Source organism: Natrix helvetica (assembly GCF_964273705.1).
Source record: "Natrix helvetica genome assembly, chromosome: 1".
Classification (NCBI taxonomy): Eukaryota; Metazoa; Chordata; class Lepidosauria; order Squamata; family Natricidae; genus Natrix; species Natrix helvetica.
Genome location: NC_138548.1, coordinates 26,052,649 through 26,078,565, shown reverse-complemented (window position 1 = coordinate 26,078,565; position 25,917 = coordinate 26,052,649).

Genomic DNA, 25,917 nt, shown 5'->3' with positions numbered 1-25,917 from the left:
TGCTCTTAGGGCCGTTTTTTGCCTTCTGGAGTCTTCAGGGAAGCCTCCTGGAGGTGCCATAGGTTCGCCATCACAGCCTTAGGACTATCAAGACTGATGTACTGTATGTGTCATGACATTCAGAGAATCGGGGTTAGGCTCCCACTAAAATTTTATCATGTTAAATTCAATATGCTGTTAAAGCCTTTCTAGATCTTTTTGAATTCTCTTTCACCCCTAAATTATTCCCTTTAATTTAATCTAGATCATTAATTTTAAAAATATAAACAGCCCAGAGCTTGGGACAGAACCCTGAACACTTCCCTTGACATTATTGACTAAGCTGATGTAATACTAATACTAATGCTAAGAGCAACAACTTGCATACCATCTGACTCTCAATGACTGTAGGCCAGTGATGGTGATCCTTTTCGGCACCATGTGCCCAAATCAGAACCTGCACGTATGCATGCATGAAGCACTGGAAACCCGAAGACCAGCTGGCCGGTGCGCACATGCCTGTTTTTTGGCTGGTTTTGGCTGGGTTTTTTGGCCATTTTTGATGGCCCGAAAACCAGCCTGAAAATGGCTTGAAAAACAGCCGAAAAATGCCCCCCAAACACCCCATTTTCCAGGCCATTTTCAGGCTGTTTTCCAGCACCAACGAAGAACAGCTGGCCAGTGTGTGTGTGCATGCTGGAAGCCAGAAGAGCAGCTGGAAATGGTGCACATGCTCACAGCGAGGGCTCTGCATGCCACCTCTAGCATGCATGCCATAGGTTTGCCGTCACGGCTCTAGACCGATAACAACAATCAGACGAAGAATGCATGATTATGAATCCATCAACAGTTCTATCATCAGGCTATAGAGTATTTTACCATTTGATTACTGTCGTTATCATGAGAGACTTTTGGAACATGTTTTGCTGATGCAAGACAAACATTCATGGCATTTCTATTAAACTAATAGCTATTAAATAAATAACTGTAAAAAAAGATCAATGATCAACATCTGTAGAGGGCCAATTCAGAATGATTTTTTTTAACAGAAGTGGCTACAGAATTCACTGACAAAGAACATAAATTTGTAGTAGTGTCTACATTTTCTATCCTGAAGCCATCAACCTTAACAGATGAACTATGAGAGGTGAACTATATGTAGTTGGAGAATTTAGGGTCAAGAGATATGACGGTGACTTGTAAGGCACGCTTCTCAAGCAATTTAATGTTTTTCAGGCCATTATTAAAATCTGCTGTTGCTAAAAAAACAAGAAGAAATGAAATAGTAGAATATTGTGCTTTATCATCAAGTTTTAGTGAAATCTACATTGCATGCCAGATTTTTTCCACCATTCACTAACTCTGGCAGCTGCAGAGAGGTCATTTCTGATATTAGAGAATGGTTTAAGTGCAAATCATTAGGATTTTCAATTATTATAAATTGGGGCCTCTCACAGTTTTGCTGAGATTTTATCATTATTGACTACTAAACAAGCTTATGTGTTCCAGAAATCCCAAAACCAAACTATTATTAATAACCAATTCAAATAATTTATTAAAGTATAATTGAGTTGATAGGCTACAAGACAATTGTATAAGGAGCAGTTCATGATTTATGAGAATCTAGCACATCAGGTGAATGCTGGAAAACAAAGATAAAATGGTAAAACCTGCTATTGCAAAGAACAGAATTTCTAAAAAGAATTCTTTCAGCTAAGAGAGCAAGAGAGTTCAATGGTACAATTAGCTAGCATACACAAATGCTCAGGTAGGGAATTTTGAGAACATCTTAGGGCACAGCTTATAAAGAGAGCTTTTTTTTCCATAAGAAAAGGGGGGGAAAGAACAATCAGAAGTCTACCTACTGATCAGTCACTTGACTAAAGGAAAGGCCAATCAGGAACTAGTTCTCTTGAAATTTCTTCAAGATAGAAGAATCAGAAGTCTACCTAGATGAGGAACCAATATGAAATTAGCTTTCCTGGATTCCTGTGACATGGACAACCAGAGATCAGTTTGCCAGGTTCAAATACGACTGTGAGCTGCTGAGAAGTACAGCATAAATTGACTCATTCTGCCACTGACAATGCCAGCCATAGTTGCTGTCAAAAGGTCAGGACACCAGAAAACTAGACTAGGGCCAATCAGCCCCAAGAGCTTATTGTTGCTCGATTCCAGGTTACTCTTTCCCGAGTTGCAAAATGGAAATACTTAGGCAGCAAAATGCAGTTATTAAGACCCGTCACATTGGAATTATGAATCCCATTACTTCTGTTCTTGCAACTGGTAATGTATCCACCAATGTGCTCAGGAGCAGACCAAAGGAGAGAATAAATGTTTAGCAACAATAAGATTCCAGAGGGTTCATAAAGGAAAAGTATGTTTGGCACAAATAAGAGATTTGAATGTATTCCCATCTGGAAGCAGATGCAAACTGTTCATACTGATTTTTTTGTTTGTTATCCCCAGAATGCTGCTACAGGGAAGAATATAATTCTGTTCTTGGCACTGGGATATTACACCAGCTGCTAAATGGCTTGTCAGGTAATTCTCATTTTGAAACAGAATAATTTGATGTTTTTTTTTTTAGCAACACTGACAAATAAAAGCTGGAATGCAAAGGATGCCTGCACTTTGAATGGTCAAGGGGAGCTGTCTGGACAGGCACACATGGGTGACAATCTTTTCAAAGGCAGAGAGAAACTTTCATTGCATTACTGGAACAAATCCTCACATTGCATTTTTGGTAGAGGAGAATTAAAAACGTCCTGTTTCACATTTGTTGGAAATCACCTCCCATTCAAGTATTAATTAGGAAGCTTTCTATCTCACTTTCTCAGTGATCTTATTGACAGTGGCAAAACTCAATTTTTTTTACTACCTGTTCTGTGGGCGTGGCTTGGTGGGCATGGCGGGGGAAGGATACTGCAAAATCTCCATTCCCTCCCCACTCTGGAGCCAGCCAAAGGTAGTATTTGCCAGTTCTCCAAACTACTCAAAATTTCCACTACCGGTTTGGTTTGGTTTATTTGGATAAAAACCTGTCTCCAAAACCTGTCAGAACCTGCTGAATTTCACCCCTGCTATTGGGGCTGTTTTAGAGCGGCACTTCTCAGCGCAGGTAGGAAGCAATGAATGAAATAAAAGGAAATGCACATATGTTTGAAATTGTGAAGTTAGAGTCTAGCAATTCCCTTCTTTTCCTCTTTTAAACATGATGAGCAGCATTTGGCTTTGCTTCTCACCACTTAATATCCTTCAGTATAGGTCAAAGAGTAAAGATCCAACAAACCAATTCTGAAAATATTGTCAAGAAAACTGCAAGGACTAGTCAATGCAATCATCTGGAATTTAAAATGGACTCAAAGACATACATTCATAGTGCTCCAGTATATTTAGAGACTGGCTTTGTTCTGTAGGGAGAACGAGGCAGACAGGGACTGAGGCAAGGCAGGTTGAAGCTAACACAACCTTTATTAACAGTGACAAACAGCTCAAATGTAAGGCAAACCTCGAACCGGAAAACAAATGACAGCTGACAGCTTTTTTATACCAGAGCTGTCAGATGCTTAGCCAATCAGGTAGCTAGATTCTCCCGCCAGCAGGCTGCCTGCATCTTAGCCAATCAGGAACCAGCAATGTAAGTCAATGGCAGGGAACTTCAGTACTTAACAGGCTTAATCTTTTAGATATCAGAAAACTAGTTTTAGGTATTCAGCTCTTGATCTGTAGCATGTTATGGTCTCTTCTGACTCCTCTAAATCAAATGTTGTAGGAAAGAGCAGAACACATCTTCCCTAGCAATGAACAGCCAGATAAGCAGCAATGATCATCAGACAAAGAAGAGGAAAACAATACACTAATCAAGTAACTACCAAGGAGAAAAAAACCCCCATCAAGACTGGCAGATCAAGCTAGTGTACATAAACAGAGAACAAAGCTCACACTTACCAGCATGGATAATGTCACTTCATTCAGGTAATGCAACATTTACAAGCAAACCACCAAGCTCAAACAGCACCAAGGACTCCACCTTGACAGGTCTGTGCCCACAAATTCTTACTTCATTGGTCATTTTAAAATCAGTTTCATTAAAATAATTTTAAAACTGGTAAGAAAGGAAAACACCAGCCTCTAGTCTCATTTTGATTGCTAAAAAAATGCCTTTGAGTCCTGTCTAGGCCAGTGGTGGGTTCCTACCAGTTTGGACCAGTTCAGCGGAACTGGTAGTGGTTTTCCGGCCTGGGTCGCTAGAACCAGCAGCGACCCAGGCCCGCCACATCCCCGAACCAGTTCCCTGGTGGGCGCCATCAGCGCTGCCATCTTGTTTTTCAGTTCTGGGCATGCGCAGAAAATTTTTAATTGCATTACGCATGTGCACGCAGTGTGCATCAAGCGTGTGCGCACAAAACACACACACACAAGTGAACCAGCAGTAAGGCCAGCCAGAACCCACACCTGGTCTAGGCCCCATAAGAATTTTTAGAAAACACAAAGAGCAGAGATGAGTCTGAGAGAGAACATCTTGATTAAAAATTGCTGACGTGGAACAGTTTCCATTATTTAACATTTTGGCAAATCAGTGTTTTACGCTTTTCCTTGCTCACTGATACATGGTCGGGTGCCTACCTGGACAATGGTCCTGTGGAATTTTATCAAAATTTTAAAAGTCCCCATTGCCCACTTTCTGTTCCTGCTAATGAAAGAAGAAACCACAAGTTTCAGACAAAAGCTATAAGGAATTAAGGGAAAGTAATGATTCTGATTTTGAAAGAGAAGCTGCTTGCTTTACAAAGACACATACAAACGGAACATGGAATGTGGGAAGCATACACTGAACATAACACAACCTAAAATTGTTTCCTTGAGAACGAGGAGCACAATATTAGATGTTTTAGGAATAAAGTTAGACAAACCAGAATAGCCCCCTTTAAATGAGATGGCAGAGTAATATATTGCTTGGTGTAAGAAACCATAAAAAGACCTGTGGTGGCCATAACATTTTTTAAAAAAACATCACAAGTATGTGTTTGGCTGTAATACTATGACTCAATTGGATCTATTAGAATTAGTGGACAAACACAAATGTTATATTAATATGTATACCTTTTAAAAACAACAGCGGAAAATACTGAAGAGTCCTGAGGTAAGTTAAAAACAGTGATAACGTCAACATCTAAAAAGGACATAGTACTAATAAGAGGTAGCTGGAATACCAACGCTGGAGATTCTGGAAATTTGTCATTACAGGAAGATTTGGAACGGATACATTTTTATTATAGCCTTTGGCTGATCAAGGATTGGGTAAATCCAAAAAAGAAAGTAATTGATAAGTTAATGGACTTTTGCAAAGATAATTCTTTGTTCATTGCCAACATTTTCTTCATACAACATAAATGCATGCTTTACACCTGAACACCATTGAAGTAAAATTTGACTATGTAATAAGGAGTGGTAGATGGAGCAGTGAAATCTGTAAATTGTAAAACAGGTCATGAATTACTGGTGTCAAATATGTGAGTTAAATGTAGAAAATTAAAGGGATGAAATGTGCCAGCACAAGGTGTTCTGGAAGATATACAGCCAGAATTTAAGATCAATGAAAGGAATAGATTAAGCATGCTTAACTCATGCACAAGAGAACCTGAGGAGCTATAGGAACAGATAAGAGGCACAGTGAAAAAAATATTCTCAAAATTTCAAAGAAGAAAAGATCCAAGTGGATTGTAGAACAAGTTATCATGACAGTCAGGGAAAAACAGGATGAAAGCTTTGGATAATAAGAATATATAATGACTAAATAGAAACTGTCAATATCAAACAACAAAGAACAAGGAAAAAAATAACTCAAACAAGAATGTAAAAAAATAGAGAAAAAAAGCAATAAAAGGAAAAGGGGGGATGCTTTAGGAAGATGAGAGAAATCATAGGAAAATTGCTAGGTTCGAAATGCTCAAAGTGATCATGAAAGAGATATACTATAGACAAAATTATGGGTAAAGAAAGATGTGAAGACTATGTTGAAACTCTTGACTAATAGGATTATGGAATGACAGGAGGATTTGTACAGAAAGAATATATTTTCAAACTGGCTGTAGAAAGTGAGCTACAAAAGGCAATAAGTGAGCTGTCAAATAGGAAAGTACCGGACACAGATAAGATATCCACTGAACTGCAAGGATAAGCTCCGGAATAAGATCCAGGATAGAAGATGATCAACTGATCAACAGTTCATTTACACAATGTATTTGCTTACATATTTAAAACCCCAAATGACTTGGGTCAAAGAATGTTAATTTCTTATCATCCAAATATGCCCACTCTCTGAAATCACATCTGGACTAGAGGGGAGGCATGTTGTCAGGAATGTGGGACAGGATCTTTTCAATGACTGTTGCATTGATACTGTAGAACAGGATATCCTATAAAATACATGTGGCTGACTCTGAATTAAAAATAAAAGAACGGTAATATAATATAATTGATTCTCTGATCAATTTTAAAGGAGAGGTATACCAATTAAAAATGTTCTCAACCTTGTGAGATAGCCAATTCCAACAAGATGGTTGTGTTCTTTTATAACATTTAATGGAGTTAAATTTTGACCATTTACGTCTACCGACCTACCTATCTACCTATGTTCTGTGACATTCTTCTGAAATATCTGCTTCAACCACCTGAAAAGTTGATAACCTTTAGTTTGAAACCACTTAAAACATAAGACTGTATAATCCAAAAATATTAAGCCAACATAACTAAAGTAAGAAGAAATTGAAAGCAAACATTTACATAAATGCAAAAATTAAAAAAAGGTGACCTATTTATCTGTAAGGTTCATTTATTTTTAAACTATAAACATGGCTTCATTAAAAAAAAAAAGGATTTGCGGGATTATAGTGTGAGAGGCAGCACAACACATTTAATATATTCAGTTCAAAATACTTTCACCCAACTGCAGTTTTAAGCACAGATAGTGGAGTTTATGCCATAAAATAGTGGAACTAGTCACTCTATCACTCTAACCTTTTATCACAAGATTGTTGCTCTGCAAATACATGTGAATCAATATAAATACATATAAAGAGATGTATGGTGGGGTGGGGAAAGTAACTTCACATATACATCAGTGGAGTCTGAACTATGAACTGTCAACAATGAACTGGGTAAAAAAATCTGGTCATAGTGGAAAGTTCAGTGAAGATGTTGGTCTATTGCATGGCATCTGTGAAAAGTACAAATCCATGCTAAGAATCATTTGGAAAGACATCTAAATGCTCTTATACAAATCTACAGTATATTATAACTGCATCAGGAGTATCGGTCCCCGCATTTGAGAAAGAATGTGATTAAACTGAGAAAATAGCAAAAAAAAAAAAAAAGCTCACAGTAAAAAAATGGCAATAAAAGTTATCTTATCTCTTATCTAAAAGTTCAGAAGACTCCAATCATAATCATCTTGGGCTCAAACATCTTCCCTATAAAAAGTAAACTAGCGTATTTGCTAGGTAACAAGGGGAGATGAATTGAAGCCCTTAAAATCGTGCATGACATAGAAAAATATATACAGATTTTTTTCCCTCTCTCAAAATGTTAGGATCCCAAGCCCCCCCCCCTAAAAGAAGCTGACTAGATGGTCATTTACAACAGAAGGAGCAATGGGTAGATCAGAATGCTGTTAAGTAAACAGTGACATCCATTAACTACAAGATATAGTGATGATGACGGCTCATTTGGATGGCTTTAAAAAGAGACAGGATAAATTCTTGCAGGGCAAATTTATCAAGAAGGGTTTTGGCCTGTTCCAACAGCTATTCTAATATTCTATGATTTAAAAAAAACATATTCCACATTCTAATTACAGCCGAGATATTTGCTGGAGATTACTCCTCCAAGCATTAATTCAATCTGATCCTGCTTATCATTTCCAAGATCATCCAAATTCAGCTGAGGTGTATGGATGTGTATTAACTCTTGTTCTGTCTTGCAAAAAGTTATACAATAACACTGTAGTAGTGTTAGTAGTGTAGTGTAGTAATAATCCATAAAATAACAAAAGATAAAAAATATATACACATAGATTTATAACATATAACATTTGAATTTCACTTTAGATACAGAGTCAATAGCTGTTTGGCTAATTAAATCCCTCATAATTCTTTTCAGTGGTATCTAAACCGGTGGCATCATTGCATCTTACCACAAGAAATTCCACAACTTAATTTTGCTGTCTGTGGAAAGAAAAAACAGGTGTGCAAGAAACACTGCTTCCAAGTTATCATCTATCAGTTACTAAATCATCTTTTAGTACTAGATGTATTTGCTTGGAAATGCACCTGGGCTGTCAGATGTCATCCTGCTCATTTTGATAGTGAGGGCTCTACGTCTACTTTGTAATTATTGAAACAATAACAATAATTAAGGAAAACATTCTGGATTCCCAGAGGAAATTACCACCTCAGATAATAACACAAGACCGAATTGATTCCTGATTTGTAAAAGGGGTCTGCAGATGGCTGTGGCTTTAAAAGGATGGAGCTTTAGCTCTACAGCTGGAGATGATGAATTCATGCTTGTCACATGCTAGTGTCATCAATGCAAAACTCGATTCTGCAAGGAAAAAAAACAGTTATGGGGAAAAGACAAGGGGAAGGAGGAGTAAAATAAAATTGGGGGGGGGGGTTAGACAAGGGAAAAAAGATATAGAAAAAAAGATTGTCTGATTCTTGTTGATAAGGATGCAAGCATGAAATATAATAACCCTTTGAACCACTGTACTTGGAGGTCATCTAGTCTAACCCCCTGCTTAGGCAGGAAACCCTACATCATTTCAGACAAATAGTTATCCAACCTCTTTTAAAAAACTTCCAGTGTTGGAGCATTCACAACAAAGGAAAGTTGTTCCACTGATTAATTGTTCTGTCTGGAAATTTCTCCTCAGTTCTAAGTTGCTTCTCTCCTTGATTAGTTTCCACCAATTGCTTCTTGTTCTACCCTCAGGTGCTTTGGAGAATAGCTTGACTCCCTCTTCTTTGTGGCAACCCCTGAGATATTGGAACACTGCTATAATGTCTCCCCTAGTCCTTTTTTCTATTAAACTAGACATACCCAGTTCCTGCAACCGTTCTTCATATGTTTTAGCTTCCAGTCCCCTAATCATCCTTGTTGCTCTTCTCTGCACTCTTTCTAGAGTCTCTGAGTAAACCATAGCCCCATAGTCAAAGAGTTATAGTCATTAAATCCCATTAAAATTCCATTTTTTTCTCAAGAAAGAAATCCAAAAGTGGTTTCCGTGTAGAAGCAAAGTTAAAGAATTTTCTTTAATCAGAAGAGTCAGGTTTTGCCATTTCCACCAACTCCATTAACTTCACCATCCATCCATTGTGGGTATTTGGGAGTCTTCTCACTTTTATGTATAAAGAAGCCTTGCTGCTCTTATTATACATAAGAGCAAAGTTTGGTGGTTTTTTTTTCAATTTGTCCATCAAAGTTAAAAAAAAAAACCTTCCGACTTCAACTGTACAATTTGAGAATTCTCTGAATTAAAATATACATCTGATCCCGATCTTTCTTAGCTTCCTTACAAGTTCACCAAAGATGATAAAAGGTACTTTTAAGTTGGTTACATTTCTACCATACAATGGCACATTTAATACACATTTCACAATTTATCAGGTGTTAAATACCAACAATACATCATCTTGCATCTTGCAATCTCTTTCATATTATAATTCAATGTAAATTCCAAACCTTTACATATTTTCCCATTGATCAAGCGATGGAGGTTAATTTCAAATAGGATAATTATGGTACAATTTACTACACTTGATGCAATTTCATGAATCCAGAAATTGTACAAACAGAATAACGATTAAAAGCATTATCACAATATAAAAACATCAAACATAAGTAACAAAAATAAAAGCAAAAAGAACGAAATAGCAAGAAAACAGCCCTAAATCAGACACATGCAACCACTTTGCAAGCTGTTAGGGGTGATAATGAAAGGAACAAGGTTCAAGGCTTATGAAGATATTATAAAACAATATGAAGTATTATTATGAAATAATATCAGACACCTCTTCCCCCCCCCCCGTTCCACATGAATAAAGAGAGGGAGGAAGGGAAGCATAACCAGATGTACAAAGTTATATACTGCTGCCAATTTAAATAAATGTAGCTTTTAGTCATACATGTAGTTTATTTTGTGGTCTGTCCCATCTTATAGGACTGGCAATACTCTTTCCATTGCTAGTCAAAATACTGTGCTGATGTCGCTTCTTCTTAACAATAAGCAACCTATTGTTCTGATCTAGGCTTCACAAAATCACAAAGCAGACTCCTTGTCCCGACAAAACCCCTTTTTATTAAGCTAATGTGAATTCCTCTCATTCACATCCAGGAAAGTCCCAACAAACAGTCTTTCAAGGGTGAATTTGCAACCACAGACCTTATCAGGCTTGGAGAGCTGCCAGGCTGATATCTTCCAAACGCCATGCTGTAGAAGAAAATACTTGGCAAGGAGCCTCTGAGAGTCATGAACTAATTAAGTCATACTAATTAAGCAAACTAATGGTCTCCTGAAAACTCCCCTCCCCTTTTGCTCCACTTTATTCCCTATGGGAGGGACCATTCACTGTCCATCTGTGACTTTACTCCCAAGTCGGCTCTTGTTCCTTAACTCTTCCCTTCTCCTGGCAGCTCTGCACATGCGCACATTGGGAACAGGCTCCAGCTGTTCTTCTGCCCCACAACTCCGAAGGCAACTGATAACTGCTGGAGGGCCCTGGCCACCTCTCTGCCTTCGAAGCAGAGCACTCATCAGAGCCTTCCCCAGACTCCAGGACTGGCCCATGTTTCTCCCCAACCTCCTCACTGTCTGAGTCTGGCACCAGCTCCACCAGCTGCTGGCGGACCACAACACCTATATGCTTAAGCACTGTCTAATCATGCAAGGATTTTGATCTATGACTAGTTATATTGGGTCCAATAGGAAGAGAATACAGAGCTGGTTTTAAGTAGAAATATTTACAGAAGTGAGTTGTCAGGAAAATTTATCTTTTGGCAGGATCAAATGAGGAGACCAGAATTTATTTCCACCTGAAATTTGATAATTTTCATGCAAGGTATTTCTCACAAAATTGCTTCATTTCCTATGGACTATGTTACTGTGAGTGAGGTCAGTGGAATTCATTCAGTTACTGCCAAAGGATTCCAGCTCTGAGTTATAAGGGCCGTCTGAAATAATAATAATAAAAAAAGACTTTAGGGGGAAAGAAACCAATTATTCTCAATCAAATCTAATTTGTAATCCATATGTTCTTTTTGTTTGCAGAATGAAGGAAAAAATAATATGAAATAAGTGCAATGAGTTGGGAATAAATGGATGTTATTGGATTTACCACATGCTTCCATTATCCAGATGAAACATGATTTAAATGAATAGGTTGCCAAATTTCTCCGATGCAAATGGTTTTATAGTAAGCCTGTATATCAGACGGGGACAGCTGCTCAGCAATCAAGAAAACAATAAAAATTAACAAAGCTATATTTTTCAATTGATGGACCATTTGCTGGAACTGTATGTGCGTATCCATGCATGTGAATATTTGTATAAGCCAATAAGGTAGCTTGGTCATGAGAATGTTTTTTTTTAATTTATGAATTAAAATGTTTATAACTTCTCTTTCAGCCTGCCTCTAAAGTTGCACAAGCATTAAAGCAGATTCTCCATAAAATTGAGAGCACAAAACCTCAACAAGAAGACTTAAATTAAAAACAAAAACATGTAGAACTTTCCTGCCATAAGGAGGGAAATTCTTATCCGTCCTGCTACTGAGACCCTGACATTCAGAATGGCTCGTTTGTTCAAAATATCAGCGTTTCTAGAAGACCTTGGAGGTTTTCTAGTCCAACCCCCTGCTCAGGCAGGAGACGTTAAACCATTCTGGACAAGCGGCTGTTCAATCTTTTCTTGAAAGCCTCCAGTGATGGAGCACCCACAATTTCTGAAGGCAAGCCATTCCACTGGTTTATTGTTCTCACTGTCAGAAAATCTCTCCTTAGTTCTAGGTTGCTTCTCTCCTTGATTAGTCATCTGCTTTGGTGATATGACACTGAATGAAATCCACAGTGACAGACAACACTTCCCATACAAATCTCCATGTGAAGTGCCAAAAAACAAAGGCAAATGCAGCTGTTAAATCTATTTCAAAGGAGACTATAATATAATGCAATTATGCAGCAAGGGTGTACAAGATCTCAGTTATGTTTTCCTCTTGGCTTGAAAGTTGCTTCGTGAGCCATGCAATCCTTCATGTCTAAAAGCCAAGGAAAGCTGGCATCTTGCTTCATTTGACATCATTTCTGGAGCTTCTTTGGCATGATCAATAGCTGGTAGAAATTTCAGCGTTGTGGACGAAGTTTCAGAAGCAACATGAAGTACCTTCGAGAGACCAATAGTTTTAGACCTTGTAATGGTTTTTTTTTAAACTGTGCCCAAATACAGACTCAAGAGAGGCACAAAACCACTGGAATCTAGACTGGTGGTTTCTTTATATTCCCCTATTACAAATTGGGGAGATATTTTGTTTCGTAGAAACAAACATATTGAAGTTATACTTCAGTGCTTCCTATATTTTGTTTTATTTCTATCTCTAAAATGTTACTATGATAATTACTATACTGTTTATTACATTTATATGACCGCCCAACTCACACAATGTGACTCTGGACAGCATGTAGCAAAACCCAACACCCCCCCCCCCCATTTTAGAACTTCACCCCCTGCAATGGTGGTAAACAAAAATAGGTCACTTGATTGGCTTTGTATCAACCTAGGGTCCAACGTCCACTGACAGAACATTGTCTTCAGGGTCTTTCAAAAAGTAACAAGGTGGGGGCCAATCTAATATCCAGCGTAATGATTTTCCACAGGGAATGAGCCATTTCAGAGAAAGCTCTTTTTCTTGTTCCCACCAGAAGAAATTCCATAAGAGGGACATACAACATGCCCTGTCCCCTCTGGTTGGACCATTGCTACTATTACTGTTCAATTTACTGTTAATAGGACAATGCTGTACTCTTATTATTATTCAATATGCTCTTACCTGTTACACTCTTTTGGTTATCTATATACTATGCTCTAAACCAGTGTTTCTCAATCTTGCAACTTTTATTAACTTTTCCCAGTTTTGGCCGGGAAAATCTTTGGGAGTTGAAATTGACACATCTTAAAGTTGCTAAGGTTCAGAAACACTATATTATTACTGGTATTTATCAACATTACTTTCATCAGCCTGTTTTGTCTTAAGTCCCACCTCTCTGAGATTTATTCTTCTCTTTCTGTTAATGGTCAGCCTGTTCAGCTCTTGCACCTTTTTTATGTTGTGTTTTGTCTTGCTGGGCTTCTATTCTTCATCTTCGCCCTTTTGGACTGTCCTTTTTTTTTTAAATCAAAAAGTGTTTTTATTTTATTTTTGTTACATAATAAAAAATTCTTTTGTAAACAAAGTGTTGTCTGGATTTCCCCTTTAACATTTCCATAGTATAGAATTGGTGGAATTGGAAAAAATTGGGAAATAGATTACAAATTAACGATGGCAACAGCATATAGAGAGAACATATACAAGATGTTCTACAGATGGCACCTTCCACCAGCGAGAATTGCGAAAATGTTCCCGGAGTGTTCATCTATCTGTTGGAAATTCCACCAACAACATGGAACATACATATGTGGTGGACGTGCACATCTGTGAAAAAGTATTGGAAAAAAAATAAAAGATTGGCTAGAGGAGATTACTACACACCAAATTGCACAAAAACGTGAATTATTTTTGTTAGGAATTATAAAAGGAAATTATGAAAAAAAATTAGATACTTAATTCTACACATAATTACGGCAGTGAGAATTACATTCGCACAAAACTGGAAAAATAATTATACACCAAAAGAAGAAAATGTAATTAAAAAATATTGGAATGTGCAGAGATGGATAGGCTCACAAAAGAACTAAAAAAGAAAGAAGAATCAGAATAATACTCCGTATGGGATTTATTGTACAATTGGCTAGAGGAAGGGGGGGGGGAGCAGGAAAGCAAAAAAGAAAGGAAGAAAGATCAACAAACCAATAGATAACCACAAAACTGGAAAATGATTAAAAGATAGAAATATGAGATAGACTATACCAAATAAATATTATACAAAATGACTTAAATGTAGTAAAAAACTGTTATATGTAGAATATATAGAATATTATATATAGAATGAAAAAAGTGTATGAAATAATGTAAATGCACAAATATATAAAGTTATAGTTATAAAAGATTTATTTGTATAGATAAAAGGATCACAACAGATATGTAAAAATGTAATGTGTTGCAAAGATGTGAAGTTTGTACAAAATAAAAATAAAAAATAAAAAAACACATTTCCACAAACACATAATTCATTCTACATTATATTTCCATTATTTCCAATTTTAGCCATATTACTTTTCTGCTCATATTTTGCATTTTCATATATATATATATATATATATATATATATATATATATATATATATATATATATATATATATATATATATATATATATATATATATATATATATATATAAACAATATCATTTTTCCCTTCTCTTTAAAAATAAATCAAAGTTATCATTTCCTTTCCATCTATTTTCTATAAACAACATGTGTCTTCAAGTTCAATTTTTTATAAAGCAATTATATAATTATTTTTATATAATATAATAAGCATTTAACATAATTACTTTACACATTTAAAAGCATTAGTTAGCTCACACACATCCTAATTTAATACATATTATTACCATGTTTACAATATTTCATTTCATTCTACTAGTTCACATCATTCTATTAGTCTCCTATTTCTAAATTTTCTTTTCTCTTTTTCTGTGTCTTATATCTTTTGTTCTGAATTTTTTCTATCATTTTTCAATAGGTTGTTTGGATCTCTCTTTATCCAATAATGTTTCTTTTTCATTTCACATTATTTCTCTCTTTATTTTTAGTTCGTTCCTTTTTGGAATACCATTTTCCTTTTTTCCTCTCTACTCTCTTTGTGCCTCTATAGATCTCATTAGTATTGTCCTATTGAGTTTTGTTTCTCATTTCTTTTTCTACCTTGTTAACTTCTTGCTCCTTTATGTGTCTTGTCTGTTCCCCTTCTGTCTCCAGTTTCAACAATTTTTCTGGCTCCTTTTCTACCTCTTTGTCACCTGTTAATGTTGCTCGTGCATTTTTTAACATTTCCAACAATTCCTCAAACATCCCACCCTCCATGATCAAATTTAATACACTTTTAGTATTTTTATATTTTGCCACAATTAATTCAGTCCTTCTTCTTATTTCCACTCTTTAATATCTGGTCCCAAAATAATCCCGTTTTTGGACTGTCCTTCTGAAGGAAAAGTGCCTTCTTTCATTTGTTGTACTCAGTTTGCTTGTAGCTGCAGAGCCCCACAATCTGTCTCTTCCCATACCTGAGTCAAGGTTGTTATTTTATGACTCTGCTGTGATGATACAGGAAAGAGCTCAAATTGGAGGGAAAGAAGGCAGAGCAGGTGCCTACAATTTCCGTCAAACTGCCTGCTCGTCCACACACCTGTCCTTCACTGAGCTGAATAGTGTAGTCTCCATTGTTTGAAGCACTTCATTGAGGTAGAATGCTGTTCTCTTGCCCCATCTAACAATTGCAGCATAATGAGTAATAGAAGCATGCCAAATGTCAATTATACCGAAAACCATCCAACATAAAGAATAAAATGCAATTAGTATTTTGGCTAAAAAACAAAATGACCTGAGGAGGTTCTGAGGCCAAGAAAAAGAGAGTAGAATATCCAAAGCCAGTCCATGAGCTTCGGGCTATTTATCCCTGATTGAGGCCGTATATTTTCACCCTCTGTCCATCATTTTGTTGGCCACTGGAAGCAAAACTCAGAGCACATCTAAGAAAAGAGGGCAGGGAATGTTACTGAAAGAATAACAGAATTACACAGAATTATAGCAGTAGTTTCTATATTTGATTTATTGGGTGGTTGTATTCAAAAAATGGTGGAACGTCATCTCCACAAAGACATAGGTGGAGACATCTCTGCAAAAAATATACACATTTCAGTTAGATTATTCTAAGGATAGAAAGACCTGGGCTTATAAATGCTTTCTAATTTTAACCAACCCCAAACTAATGCACTAATAGGAAAGCTTGCATTTTAATCAGAATCAGGAACCACAACCACAGCTGTGCAGGTATGCTGTGCCACCTCCAGGCATTCTGCCACAGAAATATTTCTCCCATCCGATGACATCCCCTTCTTCCCCCATTTGTTCCACTTTTGTCATCTCTTGGATCATTGTCTATGAAAAATGTAGAAGGATATGGTTGTGGTTCACATATGACAGTAGGATCAGAAAGAAATATGTTACAATAATTCTGATGCATCAAGAAGTACAGTAAACCAGGAATAAATCTAAATCAAAGAAAATATGTGAGGCAGAAATGAAAAACATGAATAAATCCAGAATTTTTGGAATAAGCCAGCATCAGATAGGACTAGGGCTTCCAGCAAAGAAATTCCCATTGCTTCTCTTACCAACTTCCTGCCCAAATGTCCTGTTTTTGGCTGAAGGCAGGAACATGACCTCCATCACTTATCCTACCATCATTTCATCTTCTGCTCTCATTAAATCCTCTATTACTCTTCTGACCTAGGCTTCCCAAAAGCACAAAGCCGACAATTCATCCCAAAAAAAAACCCCTTTCATTTAGTTTAAGTGAATTCCTCTCCAGCAAAGTCCTGGCCAACAGTCTTTCAAGATATTTCACAACTATAGACATTTATCAGGTTTGGAGAGCTGCCAGGCCGACATCTTCCAAATGCCACTCTGTAGCAGACAATACCTGGCAAGAAGTCAGGAACAGATCTTAACCCTAATGAATTGAAGTAATTGTCTACTGCAAACTCCATTCCCCTTTCACTCCTCTTTATTCCCTATGGGAGGGACCATTCACCATCCACCTGTGACTTTTCTCCTGAGTTGATCCTTGTTCCTTAGCTGTTCCCTTCTCCTGGCAGCTGTACACATGCGCACACTGGGAACAGGTTCCAGCTGTTCTTTTGCCTCACTGATGTCTGACTCCGAAGGCAGCTGATAACTGTCAGACAGCCCTGGCCCCATCTCTGCCTCCAATGCAGAGCACTCATCAGAGCCTTCCCCAGATTCCAAGACTGGCCAATTTTCCTCCCCAACCTCCTTACTGTCTGAGTCTGCCACCAGCTCCACTGGCAGGCCACAACAATTACTGTCACAGTTGTTCCTGCCATTTCTTGTTGTTCCTTGCCATTGTGATAGTCACCAGGCTCAAAAAGTTGTATCAACTTTAGGTTCATGCTACAGAAGCATTCCATTTTGAAAACCAAAAGCCAAACCATGCATATTAATAGGACTTAGATTTATATACCACTTCACAGTGCTTTACATCCCCCTCTAACCGGTTTAAAGAGTCAGCATATTGCCCCCAAGAATCTGGATCCTCTTTTTACTGACCTTGGAAAGATGGAAGGCTGAGTCAACCTTGAGCCTGGTGAGATTCAATCTGCCAAATTGCAGGCAGTTGACGGTCAGCAGAAGTAGCCTGCAGTAATGCACTTTAATCACTGTGCCACTGTGGCTCATGCTACCTTTGGAGACACTAAGTCAGTCAGGTCACTGGAATGACCACAACGAAGACTAATATTGATGCAGTGTTCCCACAGTGTTGATGCATGCACCAGCCAAAGCATCTTCTGATTCACAGAAGCAGCAACTGTTAATCTTTTGAAAAATTCTTTCATTAGACTGCTGGTTTTATCATTGAAACTAGTCTCTGAGGACCCAAACATACAACCACTGAACTATATCCTTCAGAGATCCTGGAGCACCGGGGAACTACCAGAGGACTGGAAAAGAGCTGATGTGGTTCCCATTTTCAAAAAAGGGAAAAAAACAGATCCAGGAAACTACAGACCTATCAGCCTGACCTCAATACCAGGAAAGATTCTGGAAAAGGTAATCAAGCAACGAATTAGCGAACACCTAGAAGCAAACAAAGTAATAGCCAAAAGCCAACATGGGTTTGTCAATGTCAGGGGAAAAACACCCTGTTGGAGATCAATGGACCGTGGCTGATTCCCTTCCGCATATCTTTTGAGATATTGAGAAAAATAAGTCTTTAAAAGTATTCTAATTAATAAACAAACTTTAATAATAAAATAATAAAAGTAAATGAAACAGAAAATAACTAATTGGTTACATTTTGATAATGAAAGCTACGTCTGCCAAAGTTGGCTGCCGAACAAAGAAGAGAAAGAATTTGGAATGTGTAACGCGTGCGCAATAAATCACTTTCAGATAAGAACCTTTTTTGTTTTATGACCTGCGCAATAAAGCTTTCTTAGTTTAACTCTTGAATGTCAGTTTAGGCAGTTCAGGCTTAGCAAACTTTTTAACATCGTGACAGTCAAAAACAGATCATGCCAGACTAATCTTATTGCATTCTTTGATAATGTGACAAAATTAGTGGACCAGAGGAATGCCTCGATACAGTTTACTTGGAATTCAGTAAGGCATTTGATAAGGTAGACCATAACCTACTACTAGATAAAGTAGAAGAATGTGGGTTAGACAGCATCACCACCATATGGATTCGTAACTGGCTGACCAACCACACTCAATGTGTAGTCCTCAATGGAACTGCATCTACATGGAGGGAAGTATGCAGTGGAGCACCCCAAGGCTCTGTTTTGGGCCCAGTACTCTTCAACATTTTCATCAATGATAAATGGGGAACTCTTCAAATTTGCAGATGACACCAAGCTGGCAGGAATAGCCAACACTCCAGAAGATAGGCTTAAGATACACAAGGATCTTGACAAACTTGAACATTAGGCACTATTTAATAAAATGAAATTCAATGGTGAAAATATTAAGGTTCTACATTTAGGCAACACAAATGAAATGCACAGGTACAGAATAGGTGGTACCTTGCTCAACAGAAATAACTGTGAGAGGGATCTTGGGAGTCCTAGTGGACAACCATTTAAATATGAGCCAGCAGTGTGCAGCAGCTGCCAAAAAAGCCAACACAGTTCTAGGATACATAAACAGAGGGATAGAATCAAGATCACGTGAAGTGTTAATACCACTTTATAATGCCTTGGTAAGGCCATACTTGGAATACTGCATTCAGTTTTGGTTGCCACGATGTAGAAAAGATGTGGAGACTCTAGAAAGAGTGCAGAGAAGAGCAACAAAGATGATTAGGGGACTGGAGACTAAAACATATGAAGAACGGTTGCAGGAACTAGGTATGTCTACCTTAAGAGAAAGAAGGACTAGGGGAGACATTATAGCAGTGTTCCAATATCTCAGGGGTTGCCACAAAAAAGATGGAGTCAAACTATTCTCCAGGGCACTTGAGGGTAGAACAAGAAGCAATGGGTGGAAACTAGTCAAGGAGAGAAGCAACTTAGAACTGAGGAGAAACTTCCTGACAGTTAGAACAATGAATCAGTGGAACAGCTTGCCTCCAGAAGTTGTGAATGCCCCAACACTGGAAGTCTTTAAGAAGATGTTGGATAGCCATTTGTCTGAAATGGTATAGGGTTTCCTGCCTAGACAGGGGTTTGGACTAGAAGACCTCCAAGGTCCCTTCCAACTCTGCTATTGTATTGTAACTGTAAGAAGGGTCAGATAATTTAGCCATCTGGCCCAGCATACTATTTAACACAGTGGTCAACTATATAAATGCTTAGCAGCAATAACGTTCTTTCATGGTGTTTCCAAAGCAATTGGTGTTTTAAATGATTCTGTCTGTGATTCCAGAGGTTGCAAAAAGCTCTCAGGCAAACAGCCACTGATACTCTAATCCCCCATTTGTACAGGTTCCTTTTCAAAACTTCTATATTGGTTTCCATCAACCATCACCTTCAACAAATATTATGGTTAAAAATTTCATTTATATCCAGCATTTCTACTGAATCAAATTTGGGTTACAGGAAGGGAGGAAAGAAGGAAGGAAGGGGCTTTTTATTGGTGCTGCATTTCTCTGTGCATTTGATTTAATTGGATTCTCAAGGTCTAACATTGTAAGAAAGGCAGAGAAACTTTCCTTTACCCATCAAATTTCCTTCTTCCATTTGGAAATTGTTTTAGAGGGCACAAGGACAATGTGGATATTGTACCAGAGCACAGAAAATTGTGTTGCTCAAGCAAGATTCAGGTGAAACATATAACTCTATTATAACCACGTTCAAGATTATCTACTGGCTCCTTTGAAAAGATAGGCTCATATCTAGATCTGATATAACACACTGATTGTATTACAATGGTTTTGCATTTGATATAAACATATAGGTAATTATCCGTTGAAGTTTCGTTGCAGAGCCAAACCAGACAGTTATAAAGGTGCAGATGACAGAATCAATAATTCCTCTGTAGAACTGAATCAGCAGCTCTTTGGGCAGTTTGAGCTTTCTGAGTTGGTGCAGAAAGAAGATTCTTTGTTGCGCTATTTTGATGATGTTTTTGATTTCTCAATCATGCTCCTCCAATATATAAATATACAATGTACAATTTACTTGCTTGCATGAGCTTCAGTGGTGCAGTGGTTAGAATACAGTATTGGAGGCTACTTCTGCTGCCTGCTGCCTGCCTGCAATTTGGCAGTTCAAATCTCACCAGGCTCAATGTTGATTCAGCTTTCCATCCTTCCGAGGTGGGTAAAATGATGACCCAAATTGTTGGGGACAATAAGGTGACTATAAACTGCTTTGAACTATCAGAAATAGCTGATAATACAACTCTTTTTCCACCTCCCAAACCCCCATCCCTATCCCAATCTAGGGGAAGTTCCAGATTTAACAATGAGACAGCCAACCCCTTAACCATTTCCTGTTGCTGAAAGAAGAACGAAGATCATCCAGAGTTATTTTAATTGAGAAAGACTCAGACACAAGTGCAAAAGATTGGGGCATGGGCCAATAACCTAGTGTCTCTTGAACCCCATCTCTGCTACCCAACATTCTAACCTCAGTTAATTAATGACTTATTCAACTCTTGGTACAAAAGACTCACTCTAGATCCCACCCAAAAGGTCACTTCATTGCAGCCAGTGGCCCAACATCTGCTGCCTCCAAACAACAGATCTCTGATCTGCCTCTGTAGTGCTCTCCATTGGAGCTTACTCTTATAACAACACTCCCATGATAATTTCAATAACTGACTGCATCATCTCCATTCTGCCAACCAGAGAACATAATACACAATCCATTTCTTCTCTTCCCTACAACACTGAGCAACAATTAATTAACATTCAATTCTTACCATTATCATCTAGAAATGGTGGGTGAAAATAGTTATTTTTTGCTCAGGATTCTTAAACTGATTTTTGCCTAGCAAGAATTGATGTACCATTGCACCATGGACTGTGAAACTCCTATCTATCCTGCTCCAGATATAAAGTATTCCCAGATCACTGGTGGGGGCTAGAAAGAGAACCTTTTCTGTGTTTCCCCAGCTCTATGGAACAACCTGCCCTCAGAGCTTCCAGGAGAGCATGAAAATCTGACTCTAACAACTGGCATGGGGATTGAAGAGTGGCATGCAGCTGTGAATGTGTATCAGGCTAAGCCTAAAGATGATAAAGAGCAATTCAGCCTGAGTTCAGTTCTCTTTTTGCTTACACATTGTAGACAGACTCTTGCCAGACTAAAACCTTGTTTCTACCACTCTAATGGATATACTCTGGAAGATTCTGGGGAGTGACTTTCCTTACTCTCTTCCTCGGTCTCCTATCCAGCTCTAGGCTGTGCTGTCCCTTGTGTAGTCCCCTTTCTGGAATGTTCTCCTTCCTTCCTGGGAAACTGTTGCTTCACTACAGTCCAGCACACCATTTCCTCTTTCATGGGCATCATTTCTTACAGGGTGTCTGGTAGAGGTGGGTTGCTACTGGTTCGCAATGGTTTGAGTGAACCAGGAATGGTATTTAGGCCTGGGTTGCAGAACTGGCAGTGACCCAAACTTGCCACATCCCCAAACCAGTTCCCCGGTCACCGGGGAATGCTTTTTAGCAATTTTTTTCATGTTCTGTGCAGGCACAGAACAATTTACAATCTACTGTGCATGCGCGAGCAACGCACAACTGGCAAAGCATGCGCAAAACGAACCAGCAGCAATGCAGGCAGCAACCCACCCCTGGTGGCTGGTGGCTGGAGGGTGCTGGGTCCATCTTTTAATTCACTTTCTACAGTTTGGAATTCTGTTTTGAATTGCATTTCTTTTATATGGGTTTATGGCTTTTATCTGTAAACTTCCAGAGTCCCTTAGGCAGTGAGAAGGTTGATGTCATAAATAAAAAAAAAATACTAAGAAGGCAAGCAAGATGGATTATCCCTGAAATAAAGCCATTTGCTTTAATTCCCACATTAGAGTACAGTATGTGAAGACCAGTTTTCCAATTCAAGGCATAGAACCAGTGGCTATAGGGAGAGAATAGTCTTGGCCTGCCTGCATTTATTTGAATGACTGAAGTGAATCTGCATATGGAGATATAGTACAGCACAGGGGAAGATGTATTTATTGGAATTTTATCTTCCTTTATTACTTTATAAGTAAGGCAGCAAACATGCATAATATTCCTTTCTCCTCCCATTAGTTATACAATTATGGCACTATGAAGCTGAGTAGATCTATAATCCAGTTCAACAGAAGGCTTCTTCGTTGCAGTTGGATGTAGGAGGGACAATATGATAACCCCTTAACTTCCAACCTCCCTCGTTTATTGCATTCATGACTGGCAATATCCAGAGTCTCTGATCAGATTACAGGGCAATGTGGCCTCACTCCTAGTCTTATACTCAAAAATGCTACAAGAACCCAGTTTCTTACTCTATTCATTTTCCTCTTATTAACCTTCTCTTCTCTTCTCTCCTCTCCCCTCCCCTCCCATCCTCTCCCTTCCCTCCCCCTCCCCTTCTCTCCTCTCCCCTCCCTCCCTTCCCTCTCCATCTCCCCTCCTCTTCCCTCCCTTCCCTTTCTCTTCTCTCTTCTCCTCTCCTCTTCTCTTGCAAGCTAATCCTTCCAACAACTTGCACAATTGTTCCTCCTATTAGCCTACTCTTCTCTTCTCTCCTGTCCTCTCCCCTCCCCCTCCTCTCCTCTTCCCTCCCCTCCTCTTCCTTCCCCTGCCCTCTCCTCCTCTCCTCTCCTCTCCTCTCCTCTTGCAAGCTAATCCTTCCAACAACTCACACAGTATGGAGAGAGAGGTAATCTATCAATTTGGATTCATGAGAAAAAAGACTTCACATGGAAATTGCACATCTTTGGTGTCTCTCCAACAAGATCAGTGGGTGTTGGAATAACTTGTATTATTTCCCCTTCCCATTCTTCCTTCTGTTTTCCAAACTGTTGGCTGTGATATTAAATGGATTTATTGCTCTCTGCATCTAGCTTGTGCTCATTCCCTTACCCACCATTATGCTTGGACCCTGGTGGTTCTAATGATTTTCTTTTCCTAGAGGGGCTAATTGACATCTTTTTATGATGCCTCATCTATTTTAATTTGCTCCCATTTTCCCCCCTGTTACAACTGTTATTTATTAGCCTGTTTTTCCCCACCTTCCCAAATCTACTGAAATAATTTGCATTGGCAGCAAAAAAAAAAACAACAACCCAAAAATAATAATTAAAAAATCCCAATGTAATGTGCAATGTTGTCCATCTTTTTTAAAAACAACAACAACAACAACAACAACAACAACAACTTATGTTTGTGGTGTTGAAGTGATGCTAGTTCGGGCTTATAATGCTTCAGCATTTGCAAAGGAATAAATTCCTACATCAGTCCAGGGTATTTCCCCCACATTCATCAGAAAATAAAATCCTCTTGTTTTAATTAAAGGACAATAGCAGAGGCAGCATATGTCACAAAGAGGCCAGATCTATAGAGGGAAGAAAAGGCATTGATACAACTGGGTGGAATTCTCCAGTGCATTCATATTTAGCAGAAAGTACGTGTACAAGTAGAATAAAATCCTTTAAAAGTATCTGGGGACAGGTGTGCTTATAATCCAAAGAAATACCTAAAGTTTATAAAGCAAGTTACATACTATGATAAAAAGCCTCTCTTTCTCAGTTTGTTGTTTTCATGGTAAAGGAGAAGGAAGAAATAATTTTCCTTGCAGGAAGAAGGCTGATGTGAAGAAATGGAGACCTTTCCTTATCGGAGTTCAAGTGCTATCTATTCATCCTTGAGTCAGCACAAAACAATACATCAGCAGCAAATTTTCTATCCCAATTGCCAAATGGCATTGTCCTACTTTGTGAGTCTGTCAGTTATTATAGGTATGCTGACTGGTTTTCTCTTCTGCTTCTCATACCTTGTCTGAGCATTTTCCAAATTAAAATAATAATATCTCTCTCTCTCTCTCTCTCTCTCTCTCTCTCTCTCCCTCCCCCTCCCCCTCCCCCTCCCCCTCCCCCTCCCCCTCCTCTCTCGCTCTCCCTCCCTCTATATCTATCTATCTATCTATCTATCTATCTATCTATCTATCTATCTATCTATCTATCTATCTATGTATCTATCTATCTATCATCTATCTATTATCATCTATCTATATCGATCTACACACACACATACACTCCCCGAGTCCCTACGGGGAGAGGGGGCGGTCTATAAATTTAATAAAACCTAAACCTAAACCAACACACACACACACACACACACACACACACACACACACACACACACACTTACCCTCTGGAAAAAATACTGTGGGGGTAAGACGCCCCTCAGGGTATGTGTTCTGTTAAGATACAGCCTGATGTGCCTTAACATGGCTTCCACTGTAATGCCATAAAATGGATTCTACTGTACAGTGCAGTGGAGATGCCATGGTAACAGCTTCACAGTACTCCACAAGGGGGCTCCCTCTGGTAAGGGGCAAAATCAACATTAGAAATTACATTTGGTCTGGACATTTTCCCCCCTATAAATAAATACCCAGGCAATGCCGGGTTATTGGCTAGTGTGAAATAAACATACAGAATAACACTGGAGCAGAAACAACCCAGATGGGAAAGAAGTAAGAGAATAACAGAGGTGGAAGGGACCTTTATGGTCTTTTTGTCCACTCTCTTGCTTAGGTAGAAAACCCTATACCACTTCAGACAAATGGTTGTCCAATCTCTTCTTGAAAACATCCAGTGTTGGAGCATTCACAACTTTTGGAGGCAAGTGAATGGAAACTAATCAAGGAGAGAAGCAACCTAGAACTAAGGAGAAATTCCCTGACACGGTCTAGGTTGCTTCTCTCCTTGAGTAGTTTCCATTCATTGCTTCTTGTTCTGCATTCAGGTGCTTTGGAGAATAGTGTGACTCCTTCTTCTTTGTGGACCACACTGAAACCATATCATGTTTAGCATTTAGCTCATCAATATCCTCACAAATGATTTAGAAATTTTAGATAAAGAGATAGAAGGGGAACTCATCAAATTTGCAGACAACACCAAGCTGGCAGGAATAGGCAACAGTCCAAAAGATAGGTTCAATATTCAGAAGGATCTCAACAGACCTGAACACTAGGCCATATCCAACAAAATGAAATTCAATGGTGAGAAAAGGTTCTACACTTCACTACCTTATTCTAAACCTGTGTATTTTCTTGCCTAAAGAACTGCATTAAGATGGTTTGGCATATAGAGAGAATGAATTGCAAAACAAAAGTACAATACAAAGGAAGAGTGAGTGAGTCGAAAGGAAGAAGAACAAAGACATCATATTTGGATGGAGAGAGAGATAAAGTTTGACAAACAAGAGGGAAAATATGAAGTGGTCTATGGTAGAAGCAAAGCTGGTTTGCAAGGATGGAAATAATCCAAA